Source organism: Maylandia zebra, linkage group LG1 (assembly GCF_041146795.1).
Source record: "Maylandia zebra isolate NMK-2024a linkage group LG1, Mzebra_GT3a, whole genome shotgun sequence".
NCBI classification, from domain to species: domain Eukaryota; kingdom Metazoa; phylum Chordata; class Actinopteri; order Cichliformes; family Cichlidae; genus Maylandia; species Maylandia zebra.
The window spans coordinates 11,331,738-11,355,733 of record NC_135167.1 but is presented as its reverse complement, the minus strand read 5'-3'; the positions used below and the strand labels follow the sequence as shown (position 1 = coordinate 11,355,733).

At 38.8% G+C, this 23,996-nt stretch overlaps 1 protein-coding gene across 1 annotated transcript in view; it reads right to left on the bottom strand.

The window, feature by feature from the left end:
• Positions 1–23,996, bottom strand: part of cd276 (CD276 molecule) — a 71,565-nt gene that overhangs the window by 27,889 nt on the left and 19,680 nt on the right. The gene's annotated exons all lie outside the window — the stretch shown is intronic.

The following is a 23,996-nucleotide window of genomic DNA, read 5'->3' as shown; positions in this document are numbered from 1 at the left end:
TTTCGGTGTTTTCCCGCTTCAAGTTGTTGAATTCCAACAATATCCCCTTAATGAGCTCCGAGTTGTTTTTTGCCATTTGATCGATCCTTTTCTGCATCTGTGAGCATCGTTTTTCCAGTGTTTTCTTTTCTCCCTCCAGCTCACTTGTTTTGACCTTCAGTTCATCACAGAATCCTTGCAACTTTTGATTTTTACTCTCAAAGTCCTTGATAATGCACTTTTCTTCTGTCAGTCTTTCTTGCTGTTGCTCTTTCTCTTGAAGGAGGTCTTTATTTTGGCACAGTGTTTGATCCAACCTTACCTTCACCATTGTGTACTTTTCCTGCATGCCTTGGAGTTCGCGCTGCAGGTCTTTTTGCTTTTTGTCCTGTTCTTCCTTCTGTTGGAGGACTTCTTTATTTTTTTCTTCAGCTTCATCAAGCTTTCTCTGGAGCAGGTGATTCTTTTGGTCCATGTATTGGAGATCCCACTCTATCTTATGCTCGGACATTTCTTTAACTTCAGCGCTCTTTTTCTTGTTTTCTTTGATGAGGAATACAATCTGCTCTCTGGCTTGAGCAAACTTGATCCCCCAGCCCTCATTAATAATGTTGATGTCGGGCTGGCGCTGTAGTGTTTCTTCCAGGTGTTTATTTTGTGCTTCCATTTGTAAGCACTTCTTCTCCAGGTGAAGTTTTTCTTTTTCAATTTGTTGAATTTTGTTCTGGAGATGGTTGTTTACATTTCTACTCTCCCGTAATGCCCTTTGGGTGGATAAGAGGCCATTTGGAGAAATTGGCCGGCCACGCGTGGAAGGAGAGGCGGCGTAATCTTTTTGTCTTGGTTGCCGTAATCTTGGATACATGTTGGCGTTTGTATCCGATGACTCTGACAGGTTTCCGAATGTTTCTGTAGTGAACGTTTGAAGGCTGCAAACACAAAGGCTGCGAAGAAACGAACTAAAAATTGCTGTTTCTCACCCCTACTTAAGGAAAAACTTCAGAGGATCAAAGATCCATATGACATCATCACTCCTAAGCCAATCAGATTGTCACATGACATTTTGGAATGGGGATTTTTTTTTTTAAACAGTTTTCAAATGTAACTTAATATTTCTTAAGTGACCTGTTTAGTTGATTAAGAAATTTATTGCCACAAACGTCCCTAATGTTAAATAAGAGACAACAGAAAAAAAAGAGTTTTTTTTCCTATGTAATAGAGCTATAATATTTTTTTTATAATTATCCTACTTTTTATAAAAGGGAACATTATTTAAAGAATATGTAGTTAATTAAACAAACTCTCTGTTCATCTACAGGGTATAACGAGAAGGGTGAGCTTCCTGCTCGAAAATAAATGTATTTCTCTGCAATTACAAACTGTGTAAACAGTCTTTGTATCAAAAAGCGAACGCTTGTGAGATGTCATTAGAGATTACAGATGGCACGATACCACTTTTTTATGTCCGATACCGATATCATAAATTTGGATTTCGGCCGATACCGATATGAATCCGATATAGTGTGTTTTTTAATCAATAAAACTGTTTTTTTAATATCTTGCTGCTTTTTGTATAAGTTCATACTCAGGTTAAAAAAAACAAAAAAACAAACAAACACTAAAGCTATTCTTTTATACCTGTATGCAAAAAATGCACTGCACCCAAAATATTTCATAGTTCAGGAATACTGATCAATCTAATAATCTTAAACCTACTCCATCACCCCTATTCTGGTATTTTAAAGAGTAAGCAACCTAACTAATAGGGCTCTAAAACTCCCAGCAAAAAAAAAAAATAAAAAAAATAAAAAAAATAGGGAACCACCCTCCACCTCATGATGCTTAATCGACGTAATCAAATTTAATTTGATGCAGTGTGAAAAAAAATGCACAGAAATAAATTATTTTTCCAAGAATAATTAAATAGATTCAACATCTTTCTTCAACAGAACTGCAGACTGCACAGATGGTACCTTCCCAAAGGAAAAAGTACTATAGCTTACTAGGGTATATATATTAGACTTAATAGTCACTATATACAGTAATGGACTTCTATTTATTTTACATCAGATTAAAACTTTGGGTGTAAGATTCAGATAATTATTTAATAAAAGCTAGACATTTTAAATGAGAATAAGAAAGAAAAGTATGTCTTTGTGCCCCCTTCTCCCTGTTCATGCCCTATCGGCCCCCCTGGCCAAACTTTGCTAGATCCGCCCCTGCACAGTTACCAGCCGTCAGCTACGTAGAAAAGGATCCTGGTCTAGAAAGCAATATCAGAATCAGAATCAGAATTGTGTTTATTGATTCTGATATTATTAAATATCCATATATTAAATAAATTTTAACAACAGATTATCAAGCTTAAACGTGCTGCTGTTATTCAGCCGCTGGTTTCCTCTTTCTGGTGCAAAGTGGGAGATAAACAAACAAGAGAGACGGACTCGCGACAGAAAAGCCGATCAGCTGATCACTGATCAGTTTCATGATTGAAGTAGCAGCAGGAGGGGGAGAGAAGAGGCAGTCGCTTCATATATCGGTTGTTAAGCTTAACGTGGGAATGCTTTACAAACATTCAGAGATGAACTTACACACTTGCTTTACTTCTCTCTGGGATCACTTCCTCGGAGATGAAATGCTGGTTTGCATGCTACAAATACACACAGCCGCTCTATGTGAGCACACTGCTTTGACGTGCTAAGGTTATGAGGAGAGTCACGCCGTGTCGCAAGTTTTGTGAGGTGCTTTTTTGATATTTAATGGATCGGATTACATCTTGTATTTTTCCCCGATATCCGATCCAGTAATTTACGTCAGTATCGGACCGATACCGATACGGTCCATCTCTAATATAAGGCAGGTGCAGAAGCTATAAAGCGGTCATTTTCTATTACGCTGCACATGGATATAACACACTATGTCGTTTCCTTGCAGATTTTTTATGAGCATAATCAAATTTCTCAAAAACAAGTGCCATATGGAAAGTTGCTACATTTATACCATCAATCAATTTTTGTAGCATTTTTATATGTGATAACAACCACACCTAACCCAGGGCTTATCCTGAAGTAATACTTATTATACAAGGGGTGCATCACCGTAGGTGTTTTGTGGACTGTAGAAGACCACAGGAGCCTACTAAGATAAAAATAGATATTTAATGGGGGCAGGTAAGAGAATGATAAAATACCACCTCCATATGGAGCCTCTAACATAGGGCGCAACGCCAGGGAGAAAAGAGGCTCCCTTAGTCTCTAGAAGACACTATAGAGGACTTGCAAGGGCCCAGCTTAGGTATTGTTTGGGCTTCAGTAAAAGATTTGCAGGCATTTTTACAAGCCTGAGTGTTTTCTCTCCAGCACCTCTGGAGGAATAAAGTGCTCCTAAGACTCCCTTGCCTGTCATCTTGGTTCTGCAACGTGAAGGCGGTCGAGATCAAAGCTGCTTTCTCTCCAACTGTCACCCCAGTTTTACCTTCCTAGAAGACACCTTGCCTCTTAAGCTGGGACCAAAGGAGAATAATGTCTCTTGACGGAAGGATGGCTTCAGGCTAAAAAGAGCCTCAAGGCTCATTGTAGACAAGCTGGATGGATGAGGAAGAGGAGAGGAAGAGTCAATTAGGTTTTTCTTTCATTGTCAGGATGAACAACTTGGCTTTTTCCTGGCTGGTTGTGAAGATGGAGGTAGAGAGAAAGGGCACCTGTTACAGAGGAGAATTGATCACAGAAGAGCAAGCTGGACTAGGGGCTAGCCCAAGGGTTGAGCAGCACCAGAGCCCAGCCCTGCTAGAGGGCCTATACAGCCCTGGAGACCACAGAGGCACAGCTAGAAACAGGCTTATATAGCTTTCTAACAATGAGTCATAAGGTAGAGATAAAGACATTTATTCTGACGATACAGTAAGAGCGGGAAGACAAAGTAAAGTGAATGAGATATAAAACTCAATGAGACAAAACAGGAGCTCAGAATTAAATCATACTCACCGTAAACTAGTGAAGTGATTGATATATATACACAAACTACCTCAGAAAGTGCAAATAGATGCACAGGCATCGATGATTTCAACTTTTTTCATGCACTTTCTGCGTAACACAACCTGACCACGGAAGAAAAGATTGGCAGAAACAATAACAACTGTGCTAATGGAAAGATGGCCTCAGTGTCAGAGGACACGGATTAATCAGAATGAAAAACATGAGCATGAATATTAGGATTACATTGAACGAATGACTTTGAATTTGTTTCAGCTTCAGTTTCAATTATGAGCCTTTATTATCAACCTCGAAGGTGTCCATCAAAACCCCAGAACCCTCCCCATTCAGCCCCAGCTTGAAAAGCTTGTGACTGCACAGGCACACCAGCTGTTCTTGCAATATTTCTAGGAACACCTCTCCTCACCAAGAGAGGACAAGGAGCTGACTTGTAGAGGGAAAACTTGGCAAACTGAGATGGATGGCGACAGGTTTTTGTCCTGTCAGCATCTTCGCTTGGAGCCTTTGCTCTTTTTTGCATTTCAATAAATAGCTTTTCAGTAAGATGCTACCTCACTGTCATATTGGCATGCAGAGAGGCAATGTGCTCATCTCTAGGACGACCTAGCGCCCATTTACTTACACAATTTGTCTGACATTATTGCCCTTCCCCTGACGCTATGGGTTTGAGGCAAGCAGGAGTGTATGATGTGCAGACGTGCACATTAAAACAAAATAATGGCTCTGCATTTATAGGAATAAAGATTCTAACAGCCCTCTTTTTTTCTCAGCGGGAGAACTATAAAAGCCATCTGGTGGTGGTGCAGAAAGTAGTGGAAAGTATGCAGGAGAGCAAGGTGGATGAGTTAGTGAGTCAGTGAAGGTTGAAGCGATGGGGGGTAAGCGGGGGAGTGACCAAGTGACCTGAGGAGGTGAAAAAACAATTGGATGAATTAGTTTTTGCTTCATAAGCAAGCAGAGACTGAGGCTGTGACTGCGTGAATGCTGGACTGGGCTTGAATCACAATGAACTCTGTGGTATTAGTCTACTCTCAACTCGTAAGCTATCTCTCAGACATGTCAGGCTGCTTCTGACCTTTCTCCAGTGGAAGGTTGGCTCAAAGTGTGGAGGTAGTCTGCCTATAATGCAGTGCTATGGATTTAGAATGATGAGATGGTGTGCTAAGGTTACCACCCTCATAAAATGAGTCAAGACTTTAATCTGATTGATCCACAGGTGAATATTCCCTGCCACTCAACAGTCGCACAGCACAGAGAGGTTACAATGAGACATGGAGATGGAGTGTACTTGAGTTTCATTTGGCAGGTCAAAGCCAGAGATGGATTTCGATGATCGCAGCTTTTGCATATGAAACAAAACAGTGTAGCAGTATGAATGAAAAACTAAATTAATAGTATGAATTCACCTTTTTTCCCTCTCTTTGTGTTTATACGCCACTCTGCATTTCCACAGTGTGTCTTTTGTCTCATCTCCCTCCCCTGGCCCCCTACTTGCCACAGCAGATGGCTGCCCCTCCTTCAGCCTGGTTCTGCCAGAGATTTCTTCCTGTTAAAAGGGAATTTTTCCTTCCTACTGTCACCAAGTGCTTGCTCATGGGGGGTTGTCTGATTGTTGGGGTTTTCTCTGTATTAATATAGGTAGGGTCTTTACCTTGCAGCAACTTGTTGTGATTTGGTGCTATATAAATAAAACTGAACTGAATACAGAGTATAAAATGGTAAATGGCCTGTATTTATATAGCGCTTTACTAGTCCCTAAGGACCTCAAAGCGCTTTATATATCCAGTCATCCACCTATTCACACACACATTCACACACTGGTGATGGCAAGCTACATTGTAGCCACAGCCACCCTGGGGCGCACTGATAAAAGATGGATATAGCAACTGTAACATGACCCATTGGTTTCTGAAGTCATGTTTTGAAGCCTCAAACAATTCTGTATCAACATCTGTTTCAAAAGGGTGGAGCTGATAACGAAGAGGGGGCTCTGACTGTAAATCTGCATGCTGATTGGCTAATAGGTTTTGGCAGACAACTTATTAGCCAATGCGCATAAAACCATTCAATTTGAAGCACAGTGTGAGACAGATTTATTAAAAATGCTTAGCGTTTTTATTCAATGTGACCACGAAAGATTGACTAACCCATAAACTCAGGACTAAAGTGTTTGCAGAAAGCTGTTTTCTGAAAGACTTCCATAATGCCAGAAGTCTTTTTGCAACCATAGCTATCGCCATCTGGTGGCCTTCAGACAGAATGAAAATTGTTAGGCTGAACTGGCTTCATTTTTGTGACCCAGAAGCAGTGTTGGTCAAGTTACTTGAAAAAAGTAATCAGTAACTAATTACCGATTACTTCCCTAAAAAAGTAATCCCGTTACTTTACTGATTACTTATTTCCAAAAGTAATTAATTACTTAGTTACTTAGTTACTTTTTAAAAACACGATTTACAACCTGAGTAGGTGATAAAGCGATAGATCTTTCAGCCCAATTCTACTTTTTCTGCATAATCCATCATACAAAATGTAATCAAATGGAAAAGTCTCTTTTTAAAACTTGTTTAATTAGTTTTAAACTTTTAACTTTATGCATCAAGCAAAAATTTAATTATATGCAACATTCTCTGACTGGAAGAAATTTGTTTAACATTTAAACTTATTTTCTGCACATTCCAGCACATAAAATATATTTTTTTTGTGTGTGTTTACACTCACTCTTTCAAATAGATGCAAGTAAAACACAGCAGAAAATAAATAACATCAAAGACTCAGCGGTCCTCTTGCTCTATTTTCACCTGTAAAGCAGGAGTGGCGTAGGCGGAGGTTTACCCTGGTGCAGGTGTGCCGCAGCGGTCAGTGGAAGAATCCGCGAGTTTCTCTGTGAATTTCCCATTACGTCGTAGCGCACTCGGTGCTTGCTTGGAAGTTTAGGGGGTTTTTTCGCTGTAAAAAGAAGTTTTCTTCCCACGCACAACGGACACTAATGTTTTTGTCACTTTTTATGGAATCAAACTCAAAATAAGGTCAGTACTTCCACGCTTTAAACGCTGTACGCTCATACTCTCTCCCGCACTCGATATATGATGCACTGTTGATCTGCACACAGCTGTTGTCACGAACGTCGCACTCGCTTACCTCACTGTCGTGAGACATTCTCGCAAAAGAAAAAAAAAAAAAAAAAAAAAAAAATCACGGTTTTAGTAACGCAGCGTTCCTACGGGAAAGTAACGGTAATCTAATTACCGTTTTTGCAATAGTAATCCCTTACTTTACTCGTTACCTGAAAAAAGTAATCAGATTACAGTAACGCGTTACTGCCCATCTCTGCCCAGAAGTGATATCCATGTTTTATACTGTTGGTCTGTGGGTTGTGTGTGAAACAAGGTTAGCCAAAGAGCAAAATGACATGCATTTAAAAAAAATGGCAATACCATATAAACAAAAGGGGAAGAAGGTAGATTCATAACTGTTAGAATTTTTGAGTTTTACCACAGTACACATAGCCAAAAGTACAATGAATGTTACTGAACTGTCTGATGGGAAAAGCATAGGGAAACTAAGTCACAAGTATTTACAGAGAAATTATTTCAAGTCTTGCTCATATATGCCAGGGGCAAGGTTAGCGTGAATTTTCTCATCTTTACAGCTGAAGGTAATCCCATACCCAGTAGAGGGGCTAATTAACTGAATATACAGCTCAGAGCCAACTGCACGGCTGTCGTGTTAGTAATGCAGAGGGTACGTTACAGACAGAGAGGTGCGAGGATGCGTAATAGCTCTGTGCTGGCATATATAAACAATGGCCTGGGGTAGAGGTGCGCAGTATAACCAGAATAAACTTCAGAATGGTAAAGACACTATCTGATGTGGATTTGGATACACTTATTTGTTCTGGTGCAGAATGGAATTTAAATGTCACATCAAAGAGCACAGTGAGCATCTTAAATGGCTTACTGGATGTTAACCAGTAAGCATACACTTGCATTTTACAATAAAAAAATGAACATTTGCATGCAAAGAAAATGGTGGGTGAAGAAACAGACTCAGGCGGCTTAACAGAGAGACGCAAACCATGAGGTAGCATGTCAGTAAGTGTGTGGGATGTTTGAGAATGTGACCCAGCTGTGACATGAACAACCCTTGCACTGGTGTAAAAAGAAAAACCACAAGGCACAAGACACTGCTGACCGAGTCCCTGTCCTAATGATAAGACAAGTCAGCCATGGAAGGACATGGTGAAAAAACAGGATTCATAGTACATGAAACACACTTGCAAGCCTTTTACCCAAAATGAAATCCCAAACCAGAGGTTTTGTGAAGCACACTGCATGGATATAAACACACGCACACTCTCTACTGGCTACAGGATGCGATGAGCTCTTAATTTTAACCAGCATGGAGCTAACCTCCACAACTACTGTAAACTAGAACAACGTTTAATGTGATGATAAGTTAAACTTTAGCTAAAAAATGTATACAAACAATTCTGTGCACATTGTCTACCCTGCATTTGAAACCTATTCAATTAAAAAAACATGAACTATTAAAAAAGGTACACAGTTCTGATGTTTGCACAGAGACCACAGCTGCTTCAATAATGTTGAGGTTCAGGTTCTGGGGAGGAAAATCTATGACAGTGCTCCATTGTGTGTTTTTCTGTCCAGATATGCTTTTACTGCAGTTTGAGTGTTGAGATCACTGTCACTCTGAAAAATGACGTTGTCGCTGATTAGATGTTTTCCACATGGTATTGCAAAGTCGAATAAAAATCTAAGGGCACTTTTTTATCAATTTTAATAAAATCCCAAACACAAAAATCAGCCCTGAACTGTCACAGCCCCTGCACCATGTTATACAAATGGCTGTAGGCACTCACTGTTTTGCCTCTCTCCTGACCAAATCTTGACAGCAATCTTTCCACCGAGACCATTTCGGATGAGGCTTCAGCAAAAAGTAGATGGATCAAGTGAAAAGTTAACTGCATCTTTCAGGTCCATGGCTATATTTACCTAGTGTCCAGCTAACAGTTCTTAAGGGATTACCTCATTAATACTATTTTATGTCTATCAAACTGAGTTATCTTTGGCATTTTGGTAGAGTTGACTATGAAAATGGGAACAAATGTGTTTTTTTGACATGCTCCCAGTAACAAAGTTCCTAGAAATGTAATTTAAAATAAGTTTGTTATCCGTTACGTGTAAACATAACAGTGTTAAGTTAGGTGCATTTTGTATGCATGAACAATTACCCTATGGATCATTAAGTCCTTTAACAAACAAACAAACAAAAACAAATTCCTTTGAAAATGGTCAAGTTCAAGCACTCGACTAAAAATCAGTGAAAAAGCAGCCAATGCCCTTGAGAGCAAGAAATGAGAGGGGGCTCAAGACTTTTGCACATTGCTGTACTATAATAAAAATTGTAATATAGTGTGCAGCCTTAGCATAGCAGAGGAACAAAAGCGTGTGAACACTGTCTCACAAACGGCCTTCCCATGTCATCTAATATGGGCCAGGCTAACGCTCTTCTCAGCATTTCCTGTCTCCCTGTCTGCCCCGCTGGGGCCTCAATTAAAAACTCCTCTGATGTCTAGTAACTGACAGAGAGTCCATCACTTCCGCACATCCCTCTCCTCTGAGAGTGGCATTAAGATGTTGGAGGCAGAGTGGACTATTGATTTCTTTTTTCTTTTTCTTTTTTTCCCCCCTTCGGGTGGGGGTGGGGGGCTTCATTTCTTCACAAGGCCATCTTCACGATTCAGTCCCTGAGTGTCAGTGCAATAATCAGGTTACAATGTTGCCTTGTCTAAATTTTTAATTAGCTATAAAACAATCACTGTCTCTGAAGATGGTGAGAATGTGTAGGAGATAATCACTAGTGACAACTATCTGTACCAAAGCAGCGTATCTGGCTGGTTGATAATGGAATAGTAGAAAAGCTATGTTACAAAAATACAAAAAACCAAGAGCAAATAGGTTTAAAACACTAAGACAAACAAGAGCTGAATCTTGTTTCTTTGGTAGCAATATTATTTTTTTAGCTATATGGTGGCAGGTCAACAAGCTGTAGCCACTTATATTATACAGTTAGGTCCATAAATCATTGGTCAGTGACAAGGTTTATTAAATTTTGCCTCTGTACACCCACAACAGTACATTTAAATCAAACAATCAAGATGTGTTTGAGGTGCAGGCATTGAGCTTTACTTCAAGGGATTTAACGAAAATTATTTGGGCAGTTCACTGGCATGTGAGACCAATTCCCTCCTTATTTCATGAGAAATCAAGCAAATAAAGGTTTTGAGGTTGAGTCCAAGTGCTGAACTTGCATTTGGCAGCTTTTCACTGGCTTTCTTAATATGAAGCACAAAGAGATGTTAATGCAAGTGAAGGATGTCATCATTAGCCTAAAAGTGAAAACAAATCTGAGCGAGAACAAAAACTGACTGGACGAATCATCACTTTGGTACATTCTTAAAAACAATGAATGCACCGGTCAGCTCACTGATACAAAAAGGCCACAAAAGACAACGATAGAGTATGACTGCAGATTCTTTCTTTTGTTTAGAAAAATCCATTCAAACCATCTAGCCAAGGCAAGAGCACTTTGTTGGAGGTATGTATTTTTGAATTGAAATGCAGAGAGTCTATAACAAAGTAGGGTTATACCAAAACAACAGGAAGCAGAAAGTAGGAGAAGGAGAAAAGGAACATCTACCGCCATGTTTAATAGAACTATCATACATAGTGGAAGCAACTCTATGGCATGGGCACATGTCCACCAATGAAACCAAATCGGTAGCGTTTGATGATGATGTGAATGCTGATAGAAGTAAGAGGATGAACATTTTCTCTCTGCACAGTGTTTCACAGCACAAATAGATAACAACCCAAAGCATACTGCAAAAACAACTCAAGAGTTTCTCAAAGCAAAGAAATGCCACATTCTTCATCAGCCAAGTCACCTGATCTCAACCCAACAGAGGGTACGCTTTAGTTACTGAAGATGAAGCCAGAGAGACCGGCACATGAAAGAATAAAGTTACGTTGAAACCAAGCACACCATTGTTTTTCTTGTGACATTACCAATACGTTTGATGTGTCACATGGCCGCCTTCCTATTGAAAAAACAAAAGTTGTATCCAAGATGGCCGACTTCTAAATGGCCACCATGGTCACCACCCATCTTGAGGAGTTTGCCCCCTCACATATACTAATGTGCCACAAATAGGACTTTAATATCACCAACCATTCCCATTTTATTACGGTGCATCCATATAAATGGCGTTTTCTTACTGAAATGAGCACGGCCTTCTCTAGTTGTTGCTACCTGTGCATAACGTTCAGTCTTAATGTTCCCACTCAAGCATAAGACACTTTTCCCATTCTGTGTCTACTGATGAAACCAGATACCTTTATAGAGGCTGTCTTTGGGACCAACATAGACCCTCCCTTTTTTTTTTTTTTTTATAATAAACTTTGTTTGTTTAAAAAGAAATCCAAATGATTATAAGTATTTTGAAAAGTGATAAAAATCATCATGTTTTCTTTGTATGATTTTCAATTATATGAATAAGGAAATAAATGTAAATGTAAAATTATTACATTACATTTCTAGGGATATTTTATGCATATTTTATGTTTTGGAAATGGTGTTTTAGGACACATCAAAATGAGTGATTTTTTTAAATTATTTTTTTTAAATCGCCAGCTAAAATTTTAATGGCAGTTATGACATTAAGCTAAAACAGACCATAAAACCAAATCAAACATGCCTTGTTATCACATGGTACCTTTTCCCATAATTAAATGTAATCCACTATCACTATGAAAACATGTTTTACTGCAGCTTTAGACATACATAACTTACTGAAATGTTTTTCTCTGCATTTTCTCTGTATATACACTGAAAAACAAACAAACACTTAAAGTGATGATTAAGTGAACAGATGGAACCATAACAAGAACGTCTGCATGCATAATACGTGACACATAGACAAAAATTAAGTATTCCATTTCAAAATACTGAAATGTCAAAGTTCCATGGTGGATGAGCCATATTTCCAGATTCCTGATGCTCATTCCTGCGGCTCACTGCTCCGAGAACAAGCTGCAGCCTGAAACCCTCTGCAGACACTCTGTAAAGTGCACACCTATTGCTGAAACAACTCCTGTGTTGCATCAGTATAGTGCAAAGTGGGAGAGAAATATAATTCAGTATATGAACCTCAACATGACACTTATTGAACCATCCATTCGAAGTGTTCATGCCAGAAACATACCCAGTAGCTGCACTAGTTTTGTAATGGTTTTTCACATTTGATTTTCATCTCTTTAGACTGTTAAGAAGCTGTAGAACACTACATCCTGTATCTAGTGTGCTTAAGTTCTAAAAACGAAAGAAAAAAAAAAGCCATTATCACTTGGAAAACTTTCACTCAGTCATCATTGATTCTGTCTAGCATCCTCTGGTTAGACTTTGAAAAAGTGAGGCAGAGATTTTAAAGTATCAATGTTTGTTTATGATGAAACAAAGCCATAGTTCAAACCATCAGGAATGGTTTCTGCTTACATGACAACATCTCTGAATAAAAAATGACAGGATGTAAGCTTAACCCTGTATCACAAAGCAACGTAAGCTCTATCCAAAACATTAAAGCACTGCCTGGACCGCTTCAAAGAGCACAACTTCTTAGTATGCTTCTCCCACTGCAGTATTACTAGGAGAATATATAATGATAGATTTTTTTAAAGACATGTCTCTGTATGTCTCTGCCTAGGGCTCTCATTATAAAACAGCATTTCTCATTTTCCTGTGCTGCAGTCTTTGGTGGTTACTGAAGAGACAGATGAATATTCTCAAAGCACTCGAGCTAGGCTGGACTCGGATGCTGATGCAGGTCAGCTTATTTGTGTTATTCATTTATCTCATGAAAACAACCAAAATTCCTTCAGTGATTAAATTACATTTTACCTAGTCTAGAAAAAATATAACAAATCTTGTTGCTTTTAGGCAAGTCAAAGATCAGATTTAGCTACTGAGTACTATATACATGACAGCACTGGTGCTATAAGGGATAGCACATTTTAAACATTAACATATTTTTTTTAAACCCATGTGTCCTCAAAGGAACAGCAACATATTTATTTATTCAACATCCACTAGTTAAAGCAGACAGCAAAGAGGACACATAGCCTTGGAGGGAGCACGTGGCCTCTATGTAATACTATTACAGAGGGTTTGAATGCAGCCCAGGTCCTTTGCTGCGCATCTTCCCGTTGCTCAGCTGTTCATTCAGCCTCATAATAGATGCACCTATAAATTTAAAATTTCCTCTGTGATTTTTGTCAAACTTGACCTCTGACCTTGACCTTGACGTCACTGGGATTTAAACTTGAGATTATTACACATGCACCTATGACCTATGGCAACTTGTTTCATGAGTTATCACGTTCATGGGATTTTCAGAAAACCCGACCTTGGTCAAGGTCAGAGGTTCAAGGTCACTGAGATTGTCCAAGAGCTTTCAAAATCCTGTGTCCGTTGTAGTGAGTTATCGCATTCACAGTCTTGGGTGTTCATGACGCTCGCCCGCCATACCAACAGGGTGATGATAATACCTCGCCAACTCAACACTAACTCAGCAATAAATAGCTTAAATAATAAATAATAAAGCAGTGTGGAAGCTGGCAGGAAATGATTAAAAGAAAACAATTCAAATATTTTAGGCTGTTAAACAGTAAAACAGCTTCACCATGTCCATTAAGAGCTCTTCTAAATCAATATAGTTCGTCTTAGAAAATCTAGCCATTTATTGAGTCTAAAACATAAAACAGTCCCTTCATTCACTTTTCATTGACTGTGTTTGAAGTTCTTGTAAAATACTTTGTAGCCAAAAGTCGGCACTGACATTGGTAAGAGTGTCATTATTGATGACTAAAATCACATTAAAATATAACATTTTGGCACACTTACATTCTTTCTTTACTGCAGTCATTTGACAAAAGCAAAAAGCTACTCCAGGCTTTGCTTTGACAGTTCTTTTAGAAGAGTCTCTAACAATGCCTTTAAGCTGTTCCAAAATCACTGTCAAGTTCAGCTTCTCATGGCTTATTGCTTAAATATACTTTGTCTCCTTCCAGCACTTTTAAAATACGGTATCTTGGACAGACTGAAAAAATGGCTCTGTAAATCTGTCTCTCTCAGTGGAATTTAGCTAATCACAGTCTCACAACTTGTGTGTAGCTAAGTTATTTAGCCTGAGAAAATGCTCAGCCTCTGGCTGAGAAACGAGTCAGGGACAATATGTTCATACTAATGTCCCACAAGGGTAGCCTTTCCACAAAACGAATATATTATAACTAAACAATGCCTTCTTATGCACAAATGAGGACAATTATTCTCTCATTCACCTTAGAATATCTACACTGGGGGCACAAAACAACTGAAGTAAGTTCTGAAAAAGTCAGAGTCAAACCAGATTAAATCTGAAACTGACTGATCATAATTAACATGTCAATAAATCCCTTTTTTCTATCAACAGATAGAAAAGAAGACAAGGAAAAGCGCGACAATGATGAAAGAAAAAATGAAAATGAATAAACACCAAGTTTTGCTCATTTTTTTAAAAGTTAGAAAACAGAAAAGTATGTTTAACTGTCCTTGAGCACTGTATTATCTCCTAAAGCTCACCCCAGCTCAGTTACTGGCATATGAGAACACTGGTCATTCCCAGGTGTGACTATGTGAACCAGGTCACTGCTATAAACAGCAGCTATGCTAAGCAAGCATTTTCTTAATAAATAAAAACAAACTCAGTTGGGGCATGACTTTGAGACAATATTCTTTCTGTAGAACAATGAATGTCTTGAGAACCATAGGTGCAAGTTTTCAAACAGTCTGACAAGATGCACTTACACTAGGGCTTAATTATAATTACAGGTGAATATAATTTGCTCAGGGATGTGCAAAAACACTGAGAAAGGATTGAGTCACAACTACTATATGAGGCCGGTAATGTGTCAATGCATCCAATGTATTCTGTATACCTGGTTTGATGGCACATGTACTACAGAATGGATGATGATTACTTCTACCAGGACTTAGTTTTTGATTGTATTCTTCTTTTTTCAGTTACAGAATACATCTTTATAGGTCAAGGTCAAGATAATCTTTTTAACCCTCTTTAAGCAATTTGTTGAACAGCCAGCAGCAAATACAATCATCGTCAACCGTCTACACACAAACAATTTATACAAAAAAAACCCCCAAAACAAAACAAAATAAAAAATGAATTTAAAAAAAAATTGCATCATGTTATTCAGAAGCACGATCGCAACAGGAACAAATTAGTTTCTTATCTATTAGTCTCGCTACTTGACAGATTATATCAGCAAACCAAATGGATGTAATCTGAACTCAGTGAACAAGGCTCCTACCATCACTGCACCTAAACGACAGAAAGACCTTGAAGCAAATGTTAAAATGAGTTTGTCCTTTGTTTTCCTCTTTTTTTAAATCATATTTGAATCCATTACAAAGCACACCGCTGTCGTCTTTGAGGTTGTCTGTCCCTCGCTTTGAAGTACATGATAAATAACAAGGAAATACAGGGAAAACATTTTAAGACACTGTTGAAGAATCAATGGCAGGTTTACAATGTTCAGGATTACAACTTGAATCCTATTTTACTCTGTAACCTTGACAGCTTCTTTTCCTGCTTTGGAGTACCGGCACTAATTCTTCTCATGGTTCACAATACAAAACAGGACACACTTACTTTCATCTCTGGAAGTAAGTCATAGTTGGTGAAGCAGCACATATTTCATACCTATAAACACTTACATTATCTGGTCAACGGTGTCATCACTTTATGTCAAATAACTTTACCCAGAATTGGCGGAATAAAGAATTCCAAGGACATCAGTCATCAGTGTGCTTGTAATGTATTTTAGCAGGTATATAAACAACATCCTATAATACGAAATGTAATATCACTGATACAAAATCTCTACACACCTGAATGTGATAGAGTTGATGAAAGAAAACTTCATAAAAACAATTGTCTCAGTTACTGCTGGTGTATATATTTACATATTTATTAAATTAGCTTGTGCTGTGCATTTGTCTATTTCAGTTGTGTTTTATTCAACTTCCACTGAGTTTTTTGCGCCACTTTTTGCATTTGCTGTTTTTTCCTCAAGTTACAATGTATTTTACCTCTAAGGGCTACCATCAAAAACTATGTTTTTGACATGTGGTGGAGGACAGAGAAAAGGAAAATGTAACTGTCCAAAAGCTTAAGCCTCTAAATGTATATGAGAAAATGAGAAGTTGCCCACAGAGGTTGGATGGACTGGAACATGATTAATTAACTGTACCAGTAGTAAGCAAAACAGCATGCTAGAGTTCTGTTTAATTTTTTTTATATAAAGATAGTACACTGAAAATGTATGCAGTGCTTATTTATTTTGTTTGTTTGTTTTTTTCATTTCACAAGCCAAATTAAATAAAATGAAAAACTTGAAAATTTGGCATTCCAAATGTTTACAGTAATGTATATTAGTATTGTTATGATACAGATAGCTTACATGTATTAAATTAATCTTGCCTAGACACCACTCTCATATCTGAACTGTAAAATAAAAATCAGATATGGCTGCAGTTTTGGCCATTCTGCTTGTCTTTGTACAAAGCCTTATGTCCAATCAGAAAATCACTTTTAAAGTTAAATACCTATCAAACAATATTTTCAGTTGTACGTGGATTTTGCTACCTTTGGACATAGCTTGTAAGTTCCTGGTTCCACAACACACTCATAGTACAGTGAACGATCCAAACCCTGTTTGGTTTCACTTGACCCCTCTAACAGCCATATTTGGAAAATAACCCAACAAATAGCATCACTCTTATTCCGGCAGAGTCACTGACTGAAAGTGTGGAGACAGATACATTATAGATATGACAGACTCTTGTGGTGTGGGTCACTGAGCTGTCTGTGCCACTGACAAAGAGTTGCACTTACTGCGGCATCACACATGAGAAGGCCAAGTGATGAAATTAAACACAGTTGACAATATTAATAAGGTAAGTGGAGCGAGTTTGCTTCCTTGTGGACAGTTTGTCTGTAATGAGCTGCAAGTTGTCAGGCAATAGGGAGACAGGCATGGCTACAAACTCCAAGCCAGCAGGAAGATATTAATGCAACGTGAAGGGGATGTAAGTCATGCTGAACTACTGTCCATTCAAACTGGTATCATAAGGAGCACGGCCACAGCATGGCTTAATCACAGTTATTACTGTGATATTTGACACTAGGGGTTGAAATAAAGGGCTCTGTAATAGGTGCGTTTCTTTTCATGCAGTGAGTCAGCGGGTGCTTACGTAGTTTCAAGTTGAGCTGTCAGTACAAAGAGAGGTGAGCGAGTCCAGCATATGCTTGCTCAAAACCACTCTCCTTTGGGACACAGCCACACTCAGTCCATTCTTAACTTCCATTTCACACTTGGCAATCAATTACTGCTCTCTAGAGCTATTGAAGAAAAGAGTCACCTATCCCGAGAATAAGCTAAATCTCTCAACGACTCCTAATTGAAAACACATTATAGCGCTAGACAATGGTTTTTGTGTGTTGCCAGGCACTAATTTGGACTGCTTGCATGCACAGAACAAAGCAATTTACTGAGGTTGCAAACATCCTTTGCAGGACAATAATTCATAGTGTTATCAGGTGCAGAGTTTAAACATCAAATAAATGGGCTGAATAATTAAATAACCAAACTTTGAAGGTGTGCCCAGTCATTCGTTGGTGGTTATTCTCCCAGCAACTCTAAAAAGCTGAAACTAATATGATTTCATATCGTGAAGCCAAGACAGATGCCAGACCTCCCGAAACCAATCCCTCTTACAGGATTTACAGGGAGCTGTGTGAAATGTACACTGCAGGGCCCGACTGGTCCCAATGATAGTCCATGCTATGAGTCCGAATCAAAATGAAATCGATCAATAACAAAAGAGGACTTTTGTGTGTTTACTACCATCATAAATACAGTGTCCTGAAAAGAAAAGCGAGGGTAGACATAGAGAGACAGACATAAAGATGTCAACCTCTACTTTGTGGGAAGGCAGCAGAGGCTAACGTCATACTGTGTTGGTACAATGCCAAAGCTGGACCCCGTTTTGATTAAATACAGAAGACCAAAATAAAAACTGAGAGGTGTAGTCTTGTAGAAACTAGACACATTCATTCACTAATGTAGTCTGTGTGTAAATGCACATAGACAGAAACTGTTCTTAGAAGATAAAATACTGAACATAAAAGAGAGGAAAAATTCCCTATGTAGTAAGAAATGCTCTAGCCAGGGTCCTAAGCTTTTTGGACAGTTTACAATTTTCAGAATTTTGCCTTTCTATATCACCACTATAAAAAAGTGAAGTAATATACATAATGAATTGCTGGTCTACTAGCTTAGTAGCATTTAACCAAAGAAGCAAAAATGCTTCAGCTTCTATCAACAGTTAACACTGCTGAGCCATTTGCAGACATACAAAGCCAAGTCTACCTTTACCATGTTTGATAGGTGATTTGATGTGTTCTGAATTATGAATGCTTCCTTCCCATCCCCATAATATTCTCATGTGATCACGGTGGTACAAGTTCATCTTGGCTTCATTTGTCTAAAGAATCCTTTTGGATGTTTACTAGCAAAGTCTACTTCCTGTTCTTGAGTGCTACCACTGACAGGTAAACCCTCATTACATTCATGAATGCACTGTTTGTGGACTTGACAATGACATGCCTAAACAAGTGTCCTTACTTGTCTGTAAAGGGGTATTTCTTGATCAAATAGAAAAGAGTATTTCTTCTTTTTTTAAGACTGTGCCAAATTGTTGATTTGGCCTCTCCTAAAGTTTTTGCCATTGCTCTAAATTGGTCTGTTTTCGTTTCGCCACAATGACAGCTTCTTTTGTAGCACCTCTCTGGTCAACATACTGAGAGTTTATAGAAAGCCCTATCAAAGGTAAATTGAACAATTGGAAATAATTTCACACCAGTTTATTTCCTTAATTTGTCATTAAATAAGAAAAAGCCAGGTCACACATGGCCACGGTACTGCATATCAGTCAAGTTTCCAATTATTATTCAGCCTATGAAAAATGTAAAAATGGGTAACTGTTATATCACCTCGACTGCTTCATTTCAAATCAGTTGTGGTGATGACCAGAGTCACAATTACAACAAATGTGTTATTGCCCAAAAGCTCAGAAACCTGACTGTAGGTCAGTGTTGCTTTTAATTGTAGCAAAGAAAAACATTCTGACAACCTGACAATGCCAAAAGCTTTGCAAAACCACACAGATCAGCAACTGCCCACAACGGAATATAACCCAACAATCCCTCAGAGCTGCTAACAGTACTGGGACCATGACAAATAACATTGCCTGGGCCATAATACAGGGATAAAATTTCCTATACTGAAGGCCCAGAAGAGGACGTCTTAGAGCACTGACAGCAGCAAGTGGCCTGGAGTTAATAATCCTGATAGGAATTAATGTGCTTACAATGGTGCATTGCTGCCTACCTGAATTTATTTTAGATTGCCTACATTACTTCATCTGTCTATTGGGTTGTTTTCCCTAGCTGGGCTACAGATAACACAGAGCATACATTCAGCAAGAGGAAGAAGGCCTGTTTGTGCACTGGACACTAATTAATACAGTCGAGAAACTTGCTTGCTTGCTGCTCTGCTGACAACAGATTCATTTATACTGTTTTTTTTTTCTGTTTCTCTGACGGCTCTGTTAATTGCATTTAAATTAGACTTTGTTCAACAGAGAACCAAGGCCAACACAGTGGTTTGTTGTGGAATCTAGAAGCAAAACCTTGATTTGGGGCAGAATATTCCCCCAACATTGACGGACAGAGCTTTTGATAAGAGATCCTACTGAAGTAAGATGCAAACATGCTTGTAAAATATGTCATGAATAATTGCAATTACTACATTTCACCACAACAGCTACTCTAATGAGAGAAACTTTAAAGCAGCAGATACTGCATCTTTCTGTTTAGCCCTTTAGCAACTGGAGTACAGCAATGCTTTTACTTCAATTTGAGATACATTAATGTTTCAAACTGCTGCACAATTTTTTCTTCAGGGATTCTAGGAGAAAATAAATAACGTATATGACAACATTCTGAGAAAACAGTCATTGAAAGTCTTAGAAACAGCAGAGAGCTGGGTGTTTTATGGGTTGAATGAGTCTGGCAGGTGGCTATTTAGATGGCAATATGATGCCAGGATTAAGCTTTGAAAACGTAATGACACAGACTGAAAAAAGTTGTAAGAAGCAAGCTGGCACACATCTAATGATGTAAAATAATACTTCTAAGTGGAATGAATACAGAATATTTTCACAAACCCCACTTACCATTAGCACCTGTGTTAGAATCCGTCTGCCTGACAAAGGTCAATGTTTGTATAGCAATTAAAAATACTTTTTAACCTTGATTTATCCAGCGAAGGTTGAATATGTATGCATTTGTTTCACAATTATACAGTAACAAACAATCTCCTTGGGGATACACTGCAGGATATTATGAGCTGAAAGGGATTTAAGGGCGGTTAGTATTAGTTAGAGTTAGGGTTCATGCATGGTAAAAAATGTCATGTACTGCTTACGAGCAAGAAGATTGGCGATTGTTGCAAAGCAAGCAAAACACACACAAACAAAGCCAATCCCAACCATTTGTGCCATCAGCACATTGTCTCACACCAAGAAGATTCTGGGTTTCCACCCCTGTCAGGGCAGAGAAGTTAAAATGTTCGCTGTGCTTGTGTGGGTTTTCTCTTGAGCTCCGAAGGAACCACAGAGGAATCGAGTTTCTCCTACCATCAAAGACACACTAGGTCTTTCATCAAAGTGATCAAGTACCACCAAGCTGCTCCTAATATTAAGGATTATTTAAATACCAATAAAGAATTACCCTACACGGATCAGTATAAAATAACTTAAGAAACTGTAAACTGCCCTTTTACCTAGCTTCCTTAGCTAGGGTCTACAAAGAACTACACAATGCCTTTGAGCACTTGACAGAGGACATTCTAGAAAAAGTTTTTCTTTAATACTTTTGCTCCACAGCAAAACCTTTTTTAGGGTCACACCAACATTTTCACAATAATATAGTAGGGTGCTGGTTTTGAGGCAATTTTAGTTGAGCCGGTGAAGCTGCCTAATGATCATGGAAGTCTTAACATAAGGTGGTAATCACCTCAGAGGCTGCTCCATTCCTCTTTACACAAATAAGGGTACTTACTGAATTAAATCTGAAAAAGACCCAATCATGGCTAAAATATTAAGAGTTGGAAAATGTAAAAAAAAGAAAAGAAAAGAAAAAAAAATGATGAGGTTAAAAATAGTCATTTTCCCAATGATTGTTCAGGCAGTGTACAAAACAACAGTGCTAACCTTTAACTAACTCTGCTACCCAATGAAACCTTGAAAAATGTGTAAAGATAGTAAAATCCAGCAGGAAATTTTCCGTGCTGGGTGGGATGGCCTCACATTCCATCTGCAAGTCTATCTCCAGTGTGTCAGGTCATAAATGCCACAGCTCTGGGCTCAGCAAACATTGTTGTTTCCATCTTACTTTCTGTCATCTACTTCATACCCCTCCTAACTCTGCCTCCCTTGCTCCCTCTATCTCCCTACATCATCTCTCTATCTCCTTCCTTTCCTCACTCGATCTCCATCGGCACACTTTTCACTGTAAATGCTGTGCCAGCAGAGCAATGCCGGGGAAATGGTGCCTTTCACATTGAGAGAGCAAGCAGACGGAGTGGGGGTGGTGCTGGAGGGGGTGTTCAGTGACAGTCCTGAAACCCAGCCATCAGACAACACACTGCAGCAATCACACAGCTCCAGAAGATGGGATACACTGCTAAAGCTCTACATTCAGAAAAGGATCTGGAAATCAGAAAAAAACAATGATAGGAGACAAACTGCTGATCCCCAAAACATAATTGTTTTTGACAAGAACAAAGTGGTCAGAATAGGTTGCGAGTGTGAGACAGTGAACGGCCTCAAGAAAAGAGAAGGGGGAAGGGAGGGAGGTTCACAGGCACACTGTCCAGGCAAACAAATAGGCAACGGTTCATTTGAGGACAGAGGCTGCGCCTTTCCATCATTCAACTGTTCATTAATACCAACTATTCCTGTGGGTCTCCCCACACCTAATCTGTGCTTCACTCTGCAAATTTATCAATATCCCAGCAACACAAAAAACGTTCTCTACTCCAGGACCTCAGCTTAAAAGCTGACCAGCACTCTGCAGGGCATTGCTAAAACAGTCTCAGAGATGTCTGATGATATCTGCATATGCTGTGTGAATGCTTTGTTGGAAGTTAAGATGTTTATGGTGCAGAAGTTTAAATTGTACTAACAGGAAAAGAGGTATGAGTATGTGTTAAGGAACACTTTACACAGACTCTCAACATGTTGCTCATGCCAGACTACATAGTGCTTGGCTCAGTTTGGGTAAAGGGTTCATTTTCTCAAAATTAACCTTGTCAAACTTGTGTTCTGCCTGGGGGAGATTTGTATTACTATTGTAATTTTTCAATCAAAGACTGGGGAGAGTGTGAAATTTGAACATGCTTGTTCACACTTTACCTCTTCTCATCTCTCTCTCTCACGCTCTCTCTTTACTCTCTTATTTCTTACTCTTTTTTTTCCCCCACATTCATAGTCCATTTAGAATTTTAAGCAGATTTCACCCATTCTTATAATAGGATTCATCCCTGCCTGAGTGTGGTGTGCTGTTCCTAAGTGTATACAGCAAGCGCATTCGCAATATCAACTCAAGCTCGGCACACTCTGCTACTCCAGCAGAAGAGTTCTGCTAGGTCAGAATTAATTACACAAACTGTTAAGTACACACCAGCTGTTGTAAACAAATGCAAATACATTTTCATTTCAAACAAGCCCTCTTGTATCGTGACACACAAAATACTATAAATCTTCTGTGTGTTTACTTACAACTTGGGCCATCATCAAGCTGTGCTGCCGCTCCTACTGAGAAATTACTCTTATTCATGTGCACCCAGTTGCTGAAAATTGCAATCACCACTGCTTTAATTAAGGGTTCCCCTAGTTTATTTGTGGATTTGCTTCTTTTGTTGTCTCCGTTTGTTACAACAAGTTTCAACGCAGTCTTTAGCCAGACACATTTTTGGACTATTTTGGTTTTTGTTGTCTTCTTTGATTGGGTTTCTTGACACAGGTTTTCTTTGATGTTTAGTTTGGGGAAAAAACCAAAACCGTAGAATGATATATAAGAATAGCTTTACCATCAGGGAACAAATCTGTAACGTTTAAATGTCTGGATTCCCATGTACAGGCTGTATTATTAATAAAAGCTATGCAAATAAATAAGAAAAATATTGTTGTGGTATTGACTTGCCTCTCCTAGAAAAAACAAAAAGACCAACTGCATGACCTTTTAAATCACTAGCCCAGAAGGCTTCATCAACATTTTTCAAAATGGAAGACTTTTGTTTGTAGAGAGGAAACAGAGGAGTGAAAGAAAATAACACTATTATATCTATCTCAGCAAAACCAGAAATAGTCCATCAATCCAGCAAATGGAGAAGGGTAATAGCCACCACAGACTATTTTAACAATTACTTTACTTCCCTTCAGTCGTATTTCATTCACACCGTGTTTTTAATACCTTTCTACTCCCCCAATGGTACTTCTGACTGGTTATCTGTGCTGTTTTAAAAGAGGCCAACCAAATTGTTAGAAAGGCCACCTTCCCTCAGCCATCCAGTCCTGTCAATCGGCCATCCTGTTTCCAGACAGCACAGTCATTTCCCAGCCCAGTGGAGCAGCACTCCCTGACCTCTGCCTCGACCTCCGCCTCAACAACCCAAGCTCCAGCACCAGCTTCAGCCCAGAGAGCAGGCTCGGGCCACCTCTACTTATTTATGAGCCATTTCACACAGTGCTGCTCCCATTAGAGAC